Raw genomic sequence first — 14,376 nt, 5'->3', positions numbered from 1 at the left:
ATATATATATATATATATATATATATATATATACACACACATACATACATACATACGTACATATATATGCATGTGAAGAGTGAATAACTATATATATATATATATATATATTATATATATATATATATATATATATATATATATATTGAATTCAACCTTGGAAATATATATATATATATATATATATAATATATATATATATATATATATATATATATATATATTAATTTTCATGGTAGCAGGTCTAGTGTTCGAAAATAATATGAGTAAAGTCATAGGTAGTAACTGCGTAACTGCAATTTTCCATAAATATAAAGGTCTAATGTAGAATTGTAATCGTCCAACAATCTGCACTATGTTCCTATCGACAACCGAGCTCTTGGAGGTATATTACCACTGCAGGATTATCAATTGCTACTCTCCTGTGTTGTGGTTCATTTTCCACGTTAACAAGTACATTTTGGATGAGCTTGATTATGACCATTATCGTCGTGAAATCTTACAATTTACACTTCCTAATTGTGTTCACAAAAAAACTGTGCTGAAGACCTATAGTTAGTCTTTCAACTTAATATTTTGTTATAAATAATTTTTCCCATACCTTATTTTATTTGTAATATTTATTCATGCCATAAGATGAATGAGCTTACTACCTTATCTTAAATGTATATAAAGACAAATTGCTCTTTATATACTCCAATTTCTTTTTAGTGAATTCGATTATGTCTGGCTAGTTGCTGACAATTTCAAAATAAGCAATGATAAATACTCGAATCAAAGGAAGGGAAAATGTATATAATTCGTATAACTTTATAATATTTACATTTGAAGCAGCAGCATTACACTTAAGATCATAGAATAACTGTTCATTTGCATATTGTGCTCATCATATGTCTTCATTCTCTTCCTCCATATACCTCTGGCTCCTTTCCCCAAACAATAATATTCTGTACAAATCTAGCCCTACATTATTCTATACCTTCCCAAATAGGAAAGAGTAAATATCTGGAGGAATTTGGTGTGCGTGCGCAGATGGACCGGACTGTACCGGCCGGAAGTACAGTCCGGACTGTACCAGCCGGAGGTACAGTCAGGTCAATCTGCGCACGGGCACCAAATTCCTCCGGATATTTACTCTCTATCCTTAGCTCCTTCACCATTACATCTGTATATTATATTCTACTTTTAACAGTGCATTTCTTCAAATCGTATCTAACCTTCTTCGCTAGAGCTTTCAGTTTCTTTATGAGCATACTTTCACACCTTTTAAAGTATACACTTTACTTTCCCCTTCTAAGAATCTTAAATATTTTCAATGAACCTTTGCCCTCTTAATCCCAAACTCCTGCACATTCTCTCCAATTGTAAATCCTTACGTATACCTCTACGCTCTTCTCAACACCTTGACGCAATCTATCACACCTTAGCAAATTGAATAGTTTTAAACTCTTTGTATTCTTCCCACGTCCTTCCTGAAAATGATCTTCCCGATATCTCAATGGCATTTTAATAAACCTGCTTCTTTATACATTTTCTCTTAAATTTCCACCTTTAAATATTCTTTTGTGAGGCTTTGTGCTCCCCTCTGCTGCAAGTTACAGTTCCTACTCGCCATGTGCTTTCTTTTTCATATAATCACAATACAGATATGAGCATATCTTACGAATAATACAACATAAATAAAATAAAGGTGAGCATATCTGTCATGTTCGATTAATGACTCAATCAACATACTTGATACCATTAATACTATGGATTATAACAATAAGTTAGTACTACATTTTTCCTCTCTCTTTCTCTACCATCTCTCTCAACGAGAGAGGAGAGAGAGAGAGAGAGAGAGAGAGAGAGAGAGAGAGAGAGAGAGAGAATTTGCATCACAATGATACAGAGGTCCGGTTAAACCTATCGCTACGATCAAGGACGCCAAAAGCAACATCAATCAATGAGCGTTACTTGGTGGTCCGTGGATAATACATTCCACCTCAACGCTTAGTTGAATGATTAACCTCACTTCAGAGAGAGAGAGAGAGAGGAGAGAGAGAGAGAGAGAGAGAGAGAGAGAGAGAGAGAGAGAGAGAGAGAGCAGTGAATGTCATTATGGTTCTCAAAAAGTAGAAATCTCTTGTAATTTTCTCCCGATAAAACATGCATACAAAACAAGAATGTTCATTATGATAGTTATTTTCAAACTTAGGTCATTGTTAAGGTACCGATATCCCAACCATTTGTGACATCTGAAAGAATTGAATAATCGAGTAGGGCTATGTGCGGCAAATATCAAGTCGCTTATCTCTGATGATTCAAAGTTGTGTGTTCTAACTCGCAAAGAACATAAAAAGGTGAACGCCTACATTTCTTATAATTTTGAATGAAATATCTTAGTAGTTATAATGACAAACACAGTAACGGACACAGACAGATTATTTATTTTCATGCATATAGGCCTATACGCACGATGGTTTATCTTTGCAATAGCTAAGCGTGGCATCTAATTTTAGGGGAAGAAAGTAATGACCAGTCAGTAGGGCCTAACACTGGCGTCAACTTGTACCAAGTTTGGCTCAAACCGCATCTGAACTGTTGGACGAGTTACAATGAAAAAGTAGCCGAGATTGACGGCAAGTGAAGAGAAAACTTTAGTCCAGAGGGGAATTTCTTAGATAATGAAAATCAACCTGTTGACTACTTTATTGGCGACAAGTTGCTTGTAAACGAGTGATTGATTACTTTCATGTCTTAATTGCATGAGGATATTCTTCCCTTAATACAAGCTTTTGTGGCCCCACTTTTCATTCACCAAATATGTTCAACTTTTCCCAGATTAAACGTAAGCCCAAAATAAGGTAGCCAAATTTTTGGTTTCTCAAAATGCTCATACCTGACGATTAATCACACACACATACATATAAATTATACATACATACATATATATAAATAATATATATATATATATATATATATATATATATATATATATATATATATATATATGTATATATACACATATATACTGTATATATATATATATGTATATATATACACATATATACTGTATATATATACATATTATATATATATATATATATATATATATATATATATTTGAAATTTTTATGCTCTCAGATACAGTCCCAGATAACCCATTATTAGAAGGAAATGCCTTTATCCAGTAGGCCTATATGCTGTATATATCCTTGTCGAATTTTAGTTCTGTACTTAGTGTGAATCAACCTCTCTTCACCATCAGCTGTGCTCAGTTTATAGTGAGACTTATGTCAGCCTGTTCAATATAAAAACATTCGCTGCAAGTATGAACTTCTAAAGTTCCAGCGATTCAACTGCATGATTAGGAAGATCAATCAACAATCTTGTCATAGCTCGAATAAAACTTCTGCCAACTTATATCTAGCACTTATATCTTCAAACTCTAGGACACAATTTGCCCAATAAGGGCGAATTGTGTTGTTATGGAAGAGGTCCAATCCTAGTTTGTATCTATACTATAGGTCTATCAAAAGTATTACAGAAACACGGAGTGATGTTCAAGCCATTTGCAGATTATATGCAATTCAACATCTCCATAATTGACAATGATATTTCAGCTGAGAAGTCAAACCACGTTATTACTAGGGTTTAGGAATCTATGATAATTAAGCAATTAAAATTAAATGAAAATAAAACAGTCTATAATAGTAGGAAGAAAAAAAAATTAGGAAACCTTAAGAGCATATTAATAATAACGATAACTTGGTCTCGATATCTAGTTGAGTTCGGGACTTGGGTCTATTACTGGACTGTAACTTTCTCTCAGTGCTCAAATAAATAATGTAAAAAGAATTACTGGATATCATAACGGAAATATTGTAAAGAAATATGTGGATGAATATTCTGTTAAGAAACTTTCGACACTAACTGAGTTATTAATAAGAATGGTTACCGTATAGCCTATATCTAATACATCCTACCTAAAGTAAAACTGAAGAATTCACAAAACATACTAAAAAATGGAGTAAGATTGATACAAGGTGTCCCACCCCGAGAAAGGATTACCCCTGTACTGGTTAAACTACTGTGCATTGGCTGCCCATTTAAGCTAAAATTTTAAGAAATGACTCTCCAAGTCATCAAAATATTCAAGAAAATGCTACACGCCGGGCAGCCAACAAATCATGTCAACACGAGAGTAGTCACGGATACTATACAGTTATTCTAGGCAAAACGCACATTGACCAGTCAACTGTGCAGTGGGGTCTAGAGCTTTCAAATAGGCCTATGCGGCCACAAGATTGCATAACAAGGTCCCGCTGACTAGTCTAGTCTAGACTTCCGGGGGACTGCTGACATAACGCTTTCAAGAAGAATTTGAAGATTTTCTTGTTCATGAAATGCCATGATACTGTGGAATTAACAATAGCGATGATACTAACGACTGTATACGACACCCAGTCTAGTATATTCTACTTGGGCAATGGGCTTCTCCGTGAACGACAGGACCAGAAAAAAAGTTATTAAAGTAAAGAAATTATTGCAAGCGCTACTTAGTAACTCGATCTCGTAAGTGCTTTGTCTGTTTGTAAGAACCTTGTTTGATTAATACCCGCTAAGGGACAAAGCAACTTTTTTAAAATGAAAGGAAGGGAAGGCTGGTGTGATTTTGTATTTATTTACATCCATTAGAAGTTATCTATTCAGAAAGACTTTCTTGCGTAAATATAAAAAAAAAATGAATGTGAAAATCTTAAAAATTTAATATAATCCCAATTTATGTTGGGAAACTGAGACTAGGTGAGGTCACCATTATAAGCAAAGCCCCTCCCCTCATTACAACACACTTGTATGGTCTGTAAACTGCATAGTTTTAATGATACTCATAAGTTTCATGGATGGCACCATTAAGAAGTTTCTTATGAAGTCATTTTAACAAAGAGTTTCCCCCAACAAAACAAAGGATGCCTTGATGTTCGTGCCCGGTGACGTCCAATGTAAAACAGTTGGGGGACCCGTAGGTGGCCTTGCCAGATACTGCCACGCAATGCATTACATGGCTGCTAAGCTCAAGTTCATGCTGTGCATGTGGCTGTTTTTGTATACTTTCTTTTCACATTTCGTAACGTTCCTACAATGTATGTATGTATGTATAGGCTATATACAGTATATGTGTGTGTGTATATATATATATATATATATATATATATATATATATATATATATATATATATATATATATATATATATATATATACATAAATCACGCACAGATTGTCCGGACCGTATCTCCGGACAGTCATTCATAGCCAAGAATCATATATATCTTTGTATGGACGTGGTCGTTTGCTTTTTTTTCTAAAAAAACTAATCCATTTCGCCTCAGCCAATTAGATTTTTTTCATAGAATTCTCGTAAATCAAGTCAATATTTTTCAATCCATCTAGCAAGGTGTTTTTATATCTCTGACATAATAATAATAATAATAATAATAATAATAATAATAATAATAATAATAATAATAATAAACATCTTAGCCTCAGGAATAAAATATCAAAGATCTTTTTCTAAAAGTAATTAACAGACTTTTGGAAACTTTTAGTGAAGAGAATTATCACCATTAATTTCAACATTGCCATTTTTCTAAGTCTCGACTATTTCCTCAGCATTATCACAATCCCCATCACTGTCATCATGAATATATTTTTCATTGTCATTGCTACCAACTGAAATATCGATACTATCATCATTGTCATTAACATGATCAGGGCATGCTAACGAACACTATACTCATTATCAGCTTTATAGGGATTATCTGTCATTAATATCACTATCCATATCATCATAACGGTCCTCTCATTATCACATACGTTTTTTGTTATATATTTCAACATTAAAATAATTCTCATAATTACTTCCATTTATATTAGCATCAACAACTTTGAAATTATTAGCATTATCATCGTTGGCTTTTCATTATCATTGTAATCATTAACCTAATCATTGTGATGTATAAAATCTTGGCTATTTTCCTCATATGTTATTATCATCATCAATGACATTATTGTCATGACTACAATTATCAACATCACTGTCCCTATCGACATCAATGCCATAGTAATTGTGACTATCATAATCCTCATAACATGATCAGTGTCTCTATTATGAATATCACACTATCATTGGTTACCACTTGTTTCATCATTGGCATTTTCACCATAACTGTGTCATTATCACCTAAGTTGTCTTTATCATTAACATCGTAAATCCACATTATCTTAGTTTTCATCCTGTTTCCATAAACACATTATTGCTATCATCATCATCATAGTCATTATCATCATCACTGCCCTCATCTATAATGTCATGATAATTAATGTCCAGTTTGCTTCAATTTTCATTACCCTAATTCTGATCAGCGTTCTTATTGTTAATGTCATTATCATATACATTATTATCACCATCATTCTCATCGCTGCCAAAGTACCACCCATACACCAAATAGCAGCAAGTGTACTGGAATTAATTAACACGTAGGCTACGCTGTTTCTATGCTCATAACAGAAGTATAAAGAAAATTGGGTTATTAAAATATATATATATATATATATATATATATATATATATATATATATATATATATATATATATATATATATAAACCGCCTGCTCGAACGGAGAACATTGTCACTATTTCCTGATTTTTAGTGACAAATATATTGCAGTCACGTAGTAGAGATTTAGCACTTCCTTTTCCATACCATGTAAGACTGAATTTGGATGCTGGGCCTAACAAGCCATTTAGCATCCTGCCCGTATATAAGAAATATATCAGGGACCATGTTAAGATTTCATTTCTAAAAATCTAACTGAATGTTAAGCTATCACATATTTATTCGTAAAAGAAAGGCAAGATGAACGGTTTGTTTAACAGCTTATACTTCGCAGTATTTACTTTATAGCTTGTGCGGATATAAAAAGACCAAATTCGTATTAGCCAATGTCTTTACGGGTTGTTTTATAAATATCCTAAATGAAATTGATGTGGCGCTGTTTTAATTTGGAGTCAGGAAACCTGTACAAGTCATATCACCACATTCAGTTTAGTCCAATTGCAGTTTATTTTCCCTAGTTACCAGTCTCTGACGCTAATAATGATCGGAAAAACTTAAAACTAAAGGTTCTGGACAAAATCCAAAAATCTTTCATAAATGATGCTAACCATGTCCGAACGCTGAAGTCGATTTAACAATTATTAAAAAAATATGAGCCACAGACACACACCCACACAGACGCTTCTTACTTTATAGATAGAAAAGATACCAGTAACAAAAGCAGTTCCTTTTAAAATAATTAGGACATCCAATCACATTCATGTTAATCAATCTATGAAAGTTTGATCGACGGCAAGGACCAAACGGTCGAGGTTTAGTTTTCTTGCGTTCTATAGGATATTATATTGTTTTAAGCGGAGTCTTACCATTATCAAAATAAAAAACGAACAAACAAGCAAACGTATGTATGTATGTATATATACAAATATATATATATATATATATATATATATATATATATATATATATATATATATATATATATATATTATATATATATATGTATATATACAAATATATATATATATATATATATATATATATATATATATATATATATATATATATATTCACCCATACGTTTTTCATTGTGGAGTGGGTAGTGCCAGAAGGATATAGTTGTCTAAACAAGTCTTCAAGAATATAGGCCTAGTTACAAACACACGGATTTGACTGGACCCCGGCAGACTACACTTTACAGTTGTGAAAACTTTTTTTTTACTTAAAAGGTTTAATAAAAAAAAAATTACAATTACAATCTTTACAGTAGATGGAAAGTTTGAAAGCTACCCACAGACCTAGAAAACGTAAACAGATTGCTGCACGACTCATCATGGTGGTCAAGTTGGCCGACCTAATCTTAAAAACCCAGTGTGCATATGAATATGGAATCACGAAATATTTCTGAAATGAAACGGGGGTGTATGTACGATAGCGGCCACCTGTAGATGTATTATTATGTCTAACTTACAATACGGCAGTGTAAGGGGGGTAACGCCCCTCGTTAGGTAAGTAGGTAAGGACACGGCTAGTAGGTTAGGTTAGGGGGAAAAGTTTAGGTTGGTTGATGTTCATTTTTAATAAATGCGTGAGGAACTGGCCGCTGATATACTGTCAAAGGCTCCGTGAAACAATATACTATCCGTTATAAATAAAAATATACATAAATTGTTCATCTGAATAAAGACTTATCTACCAATACTTCGTTTATAAACCATTAGTACCTACCTTCAACTAACTCGTAGGGTCTACAATATAGGGAACACCAGAAAACACCACTCCGGCGTTTTATGTAATGCTACGAGTAAACTTTGACAAATACGGCTCTTCACTAAAAATAACGTGAATTATAAAACCTAAGGCAGTCTACATTAACTACCGAACATCTACAACCCACTAAACCAGTGAGGGAAATGTAATGTGAACACTTACCGGTACTCGACCAAAGACGCCATTTTTACTCCAGTAGATGATACACTTGGTGACTTGTCCCTCATCCCGAATAGTAGGTACACGATACGTTTTAAACGTGCAGCAAAGTGAGCAAACTGACGGTTAGGCTCTGGTTATGATAAACAAAAAATAAAGCACTCCGAATATTCTAAGAATAAGAGACACGAACGTAAAGAATTGCGCACAAAGTTAACTTGCATCGGATGCCTTCACCATCAACGTCACTGGACACTGGACCGCGGAATGAACCATTACGCTCAATTGTTGAAGTCTTTTTTCCCGCCAAATGAGGAACTATTTTTACTAAAACATGTATAAACAATTCTAATTTAAGCGGGAGCTTTCACGAAGAAGTCATTTCTCAACATTTTGGGATATTACACCTCGAAGAATGTTTATGTTGATATTTAGTGTAAATGAAAGGAACAGTTTTCTGTGGTACACAGGTGATACGGCTGCTGCCATTCGGAATCGGAGTCCGGACATTTCGGTCTACAATGGATATCGTGGTCGAGGAATCATATATTCAATCTGGTAAAGTGCCAACACTAACCGTGTGACGACTGACGAGTACAATAATTATTTTGAAATGTTAATTCTATAGAATCAATGTCAGTTTTCTGTAGTTGGCAAAACAACTGCATGTTTACATCAGATGGTGGTTTATAACTTTCATAGAGAACACTATTTCCCCAAGAACGGAACACCGAGGATAAAGGTGCCTGGAGGAGGAGGTACTCCTACTGCTGCTCCTCCTCCTATACCTCAACCCAAATCTCCATCTCATGGAACAATCCCTGCTCCTTCAGCCATACCTCAGCTAAGTTAGGTAATCATAGGCCTAGGCTGATCTTTTGGAAAAGCCTATTTCCTATACAAATAAGTTAAGCAACAAATGCGAGTTCTTTTATCTATCTTTTAACAGCCTTCTTAGTGCCATCATTGCATCTCAGGCGGTTAACTGTAGGCATTTTAAGGGTGCTATGCAGCAACTTTCCCTTATAGAGGGAAGAGTTCCAGCGGCAAATTGAAACTTTACCTAACCGCTATTTTCACCACTAGCGAGTTTTATTAATAAAACTCGCTATTGGTGAAAATATCCCTTTTTTAGTAGATTCTGGTATTCAAAGAAAGTTTATAATAGAATGTTTGTTCTTATGCTTAGTGTAATTTATCCCAATTTGTGTTAAAAGTTACAAAATTATGCAGCGTGCATCCGAAAACAAGCTCTTGTCGTTGACTATGGCGTGTGTTGTTATTAAATTTAGATTTACCATCACGATACTTCATGATATATTTATTCGTTAATATCATTTATTGACAAAAACTATATCCGAGGGAGACATTTAGGTTAGTAAATAAGTTTCCATTCACATTACGTGGTAATTATTTGAAAACAATGATGGTATTCGGACAAAAATATTTCCGACCAATCAGCTATTAGGAAACTTTTCCGAGCTGAAAAGGCTCCCCTGGAATACGGTGCAAATCTGCCTCGCTAATTTCCTATAGTAAATTGACTGTGTTTCCCCCGCTAAGGGTTGCCTGTCACTCCATTATTCGGTTTATCGAAACCGACGTACACGTGGACGACAAAAGTGGAATTAATTGAAATGGTTAAATATATTAGTTCGGTCTGAGACTGAGTGACCAACACCGGGTTGAGTAAGTCTGACTGTCTGAGACTGCGACAGTCTGACCGACTGACACTGATCATCCTGATGATAGTTTCCCTTCGGATTCCAACGAGGCAATACCCAACTCAGATACTAAGACGAGCACTGCAAAAAAGGTAAATAAAACAGAAGAGTTTTGTATAGGGTTTCTTGATTTATATAGAACCGATGGTTAATATGTGAATTTTTAATTTCTATTTAAATTCGCCATAAGAAATTCGGGCGAGCTGGCTTTTTGCTATGGCCTTTTTCTGTTTATGACTTATGGGAGGTGGAGCATAATAACTTTAGTTATTTATCAATAGACATAAATGTGATCACCATTTCATTTTCTAACTCTGTTTGCTTATTTTGAGAGGCTGATGTGTTACTGCACATGTGTTGTTTGTATTCGCTTTTGGTAACTTTTTCTAACAATTATTAGCTAGTTTTTCGACCAATTAAGAGCTTCCCTGTATTTTTTCTGTTCCCAGATGTTTTACATCTATTTAGTTCTAGCATGACTACCGTTCCAAGATCACGTTTCTCACAGGGGAATTTAATCTATTTCGAAATTTAGTGTTATATCATCAATTTCGGTAACTGAATACATTTAAAACGCTCCGTTCAGTATATAGCTATTGTTGCTCAGCTCAAAGTACAAAAATGTCCCTGAGATAATGACTCACACGGTTGGCTTGCACATCACATCTATGTACCGCTTACCAGAATAGAGGAGCAATGAAATAGTAGCGGAACAAAAGACAATTTGAGGGACATAATATAAATTACAGGTAATTATGATACTTTGATTTCACGGCACTTATTTGGACCATATTTTCCAAACGGTTAACTTGTGATTATGTATTTAAAGCCATTACTATTGCTGCAAATCATTCTGTTTATTTTTATGTTCCCTTACCCCCCCCCCCCAAAAAAAAAAAGCTTTCCCAATGGGACCCCTCATAATTGTTTTTATACTTGAGGAGAGGGCGTAAGGAAAACTCATGAACGGGTGGTTTGTCCCGAAAGTTATGGTCAGAAATGGCTAATATATAGTTCATGTTTTGTATTAGGCTAGAAATTAAATTTATCAAGCCTACCCATAATTATGGAGGATAATAAGTTAGACATATTATGACTGAAACAACATAAATAGGCATGGAATACATAATAGCCCCGAAAAATAAAGGAAGGATAATGGAGTTGCAGAAATAGATAAGGGAAATTGGGAATAAGGGCGGTTATGTGCCAAACTCCTTAGATTTGTGATCCTATTTTGAGGCCAAATAACCACCGATTGACGAAGTGACACCCAGAACGTTATATAACCAAATTTGGACCGGGTGAGATCAAATACGTTTATTGCATGTCTGGAAACGCTTCTATGACTATTCGCATATAGGCCTATGAATTTCCTTTAGATGGACTTAATTTGGTAAAATTCAAGATTAATTTGCAATATAGTCTAAAGGTAGGGGACCTACACTATAAACAGTGTTTATATATATATATATATATATATATATATATATATATATATATTACGGAGACCTTAAATGGACTCTTTGGTATATATATATATATATATATATATATATATATATATATATATATATATAAATTATATATATATGAAATATATATAATATATATATAATATATATATATATATATATATATATATATATATATATATATATATATATGAATATATATATATATATATATATATATATATATATATATATATATATATATATGTGTGTGTGTGTGTGTGTGTGTGATAGGGTGTCAGTAAAGTTGCATGATACAAACAATTTTGATATATCATTGAACGATTTTCAATTCGCTTGCCGATTAGGTAACATCAAGTATGTGTATAAAAAAGTATGTATTTATTCACTATTTACTTAAACTAGTATCTACCATATAACCTCGAATAAATATAGGCCAAAGATTTAACTTGTTTTCATCTTATGGTACAGATCCACAGCACCTAGTCCAGATAGCTCTACCTCATCTGTGTCCGAATCCGAGTCACCGGCTCGCCGAGTCACCGAGACACCGACTCACCAGCTCGCCATCCAAGTCATTACGAGACGAGTTGTACGCCATTGGCCAAGCTACCTGACGGTTGCAGATAATAGCCAGGTACACTAGTAATTATATACTCAGCACCGAAGTAGATGTCATCGTTAATATAGTTTTAGTCCGTTAAATTTAATGCATGAAGTATGGTGATGGAATGTTAAGAAACTTTTTTTTTTTCTTAATTGTTTTTTGAAATTACAATGAACGCTATTATCCCATATAATAATCAGCACTGCAACAAAGGTAAGCTGTATTTTTTGAGTTAATATATTTATTTATATCATATTTGTGTGGTATTATGCATCATTGTGGTTTTATGCATACATTATATTAGAATATTACTGAATTTTTTTTATGTACTTTGATAGAGTTTTTTCGCAGTCTCGTGATAATTTAATGTCTAGTTGTAAAAACTAACCCGTGTTTTTCACATTTCACATTATCCAACCATAGTTAATTAGCCAAAAAACCGTTCGTGAGAATGAGAGAAGACAAAAATTTTATTCATGTCGCATATTTTTATATTTCTTAAAATAAGCGGTGAGCATTTATGTTTAATATATTATTAGTCTGTTTTGATGCAACTTCCTCATATTATTTTACTTCTAGTGCTACTGCTACCAATAATACTATTAATACTATTAACGTAACATTCTAAAAGAAGAGATTCACCTTCAGATCAAATTAAGTGGTTTTCACGTGGAAATATGAGCTTTTTCATTTTAATCTTGTTTGGGATTTATCGGACACAGAGGAATTAACTTCTATATTACAGTGAACGTGTCTATACATTCATGTACAATGGGATAGAGCATTGTATGCGTGTGAGAGTAAAATATATTTAGCTCATTGCTTGCGTGGTTATGCTTGATTGTATCAAGAACGAAAATGTTAAAATAGCGTAAAATGGATCTGTTTTGGAGAAGGGTGACAGTGAAAGAATGTTTGCCTGTCTTTGCGGTGACGCTGAACGGTATTTCCAGGCGTATGACTACTTGGTCTCTCCCCGTCCCTCGCCTAGGGGGAGTCATACCCTGGTGAGAGGGGATGTAGATAGGGTAGGGGGGGGGGGCGATGGGGAGGGTTGAATCTGTGTGTAAGCTTAGATATCTAAATATTTAGCCGTCATTTTTGACGGGTCGCGTACACTAGTGAGTTTGTAAATCCCTATAAGGTCGTAACGAGAGTGAGGGTTGATGTTAGTTGGACGAGGGGATGAAAATAGTTAATTGTATTGTTTTGTGAAGGAAAAATAGGGAAACTAGTAGAGCGCTCAGTAGAGCACAGACCTCCGCCGCGGCAGCTTATTTCTCGACCTTGACCTTTGACCTTGACATGTATTGATTGGCATGGATTTTTATACACTCAAATATTAACAAAGTTTGAAGTCTCTGTGACAATGATGTCCAAACTTATGGATGATTGCGCGAACTCGACATTTTGCTTGATCGTGACCTTGACCACAATGATGTCCAAACTTATAGTTGATTACGTAAACTGGACATTTGGCGTGACTGACCTTGACTTCCTAAACTTAATTATTTCCAGCTTTGTACATAACCGTTAATCCCTGTAAGATTCATTACCCTACGATTACATTTATGGCCAGGAAGCTGTTAACTAACAAACACACACAAACAATCGCACAAACTAGGGGTAAAACATAACCTCCTTTTAACTTCGTTGGCGGAGGTAACTATTTAAGGTGTAGATGCGTGATCGGGAAGATCATTTGCAATATATACAAATGAATAGAATTAAGTTTATTTTTGGTACCGATCGTTTGGAAATGGCTCTGGGAAATTAATACAGGGTAAATTTTAATGCGTTTTACATTTGATTAATCTTATAACGGAAAATTATAAAGAATGTTGCTTCTGTTATGAATAAGTGTTGAAGGTTGTACGTAAGCATGACCTTAAAGTATTTGTAGTTATTTATAAGATGAGCATAATAAAAAGGAAAAAAAAAAACGTGTGAAACTACAGGTCATCACCTAACTGAAAAGGTTGACTATTTCTTGCAAGAATGTCTGACAAATGAAGTTTTGAATTTAATTTTAATGGGCTTGG

General features: G+C 34.0%; 1 protein-coding gene across 1 annotated transcript in view; it reads left to right on the top strand.

Annotated features, from left to right (window-relative positions):
- The first annotated feature begins 12,204 nt into the window (after positions 1 to 12,204).
- The window catches only part of LOC137632561 (protein LZIC-like), a 139,934-nt gene continuing 137,762 nt past the window's right edge, over positions 12,205 to 14,376 (top strand). The window contains exon 1 of the mRNA XM_068364556.1: positions 12,205 to 12,364. The gene's annotated coding sequence lies outside the window, so the exon portion shown is untranslated. The remainder of the gene's footprint in view (positions 12,365 to 14,376) is intronic.

Source organism: Palaemon carinicauda, chromosome 41 (genome assembly GCF_036898095.1).
Source record: "Palaemon carinicauda isolate YSFRI2023 chromosome 41, ASM3689809v2, whole genome shotgun sequence".
Lineage (NCBI taxonomy): Eukaryota > Metazoa > Arthropoda > Malacostraca > Decapoda > Palaemonidae > Palaemon > Palaemon carinicauda.
The sequence above is the reverse complement of the archived record's forward strand: the minus strand, read 5'-3'. Positions and strand labels throughout refer to the sequence as shown.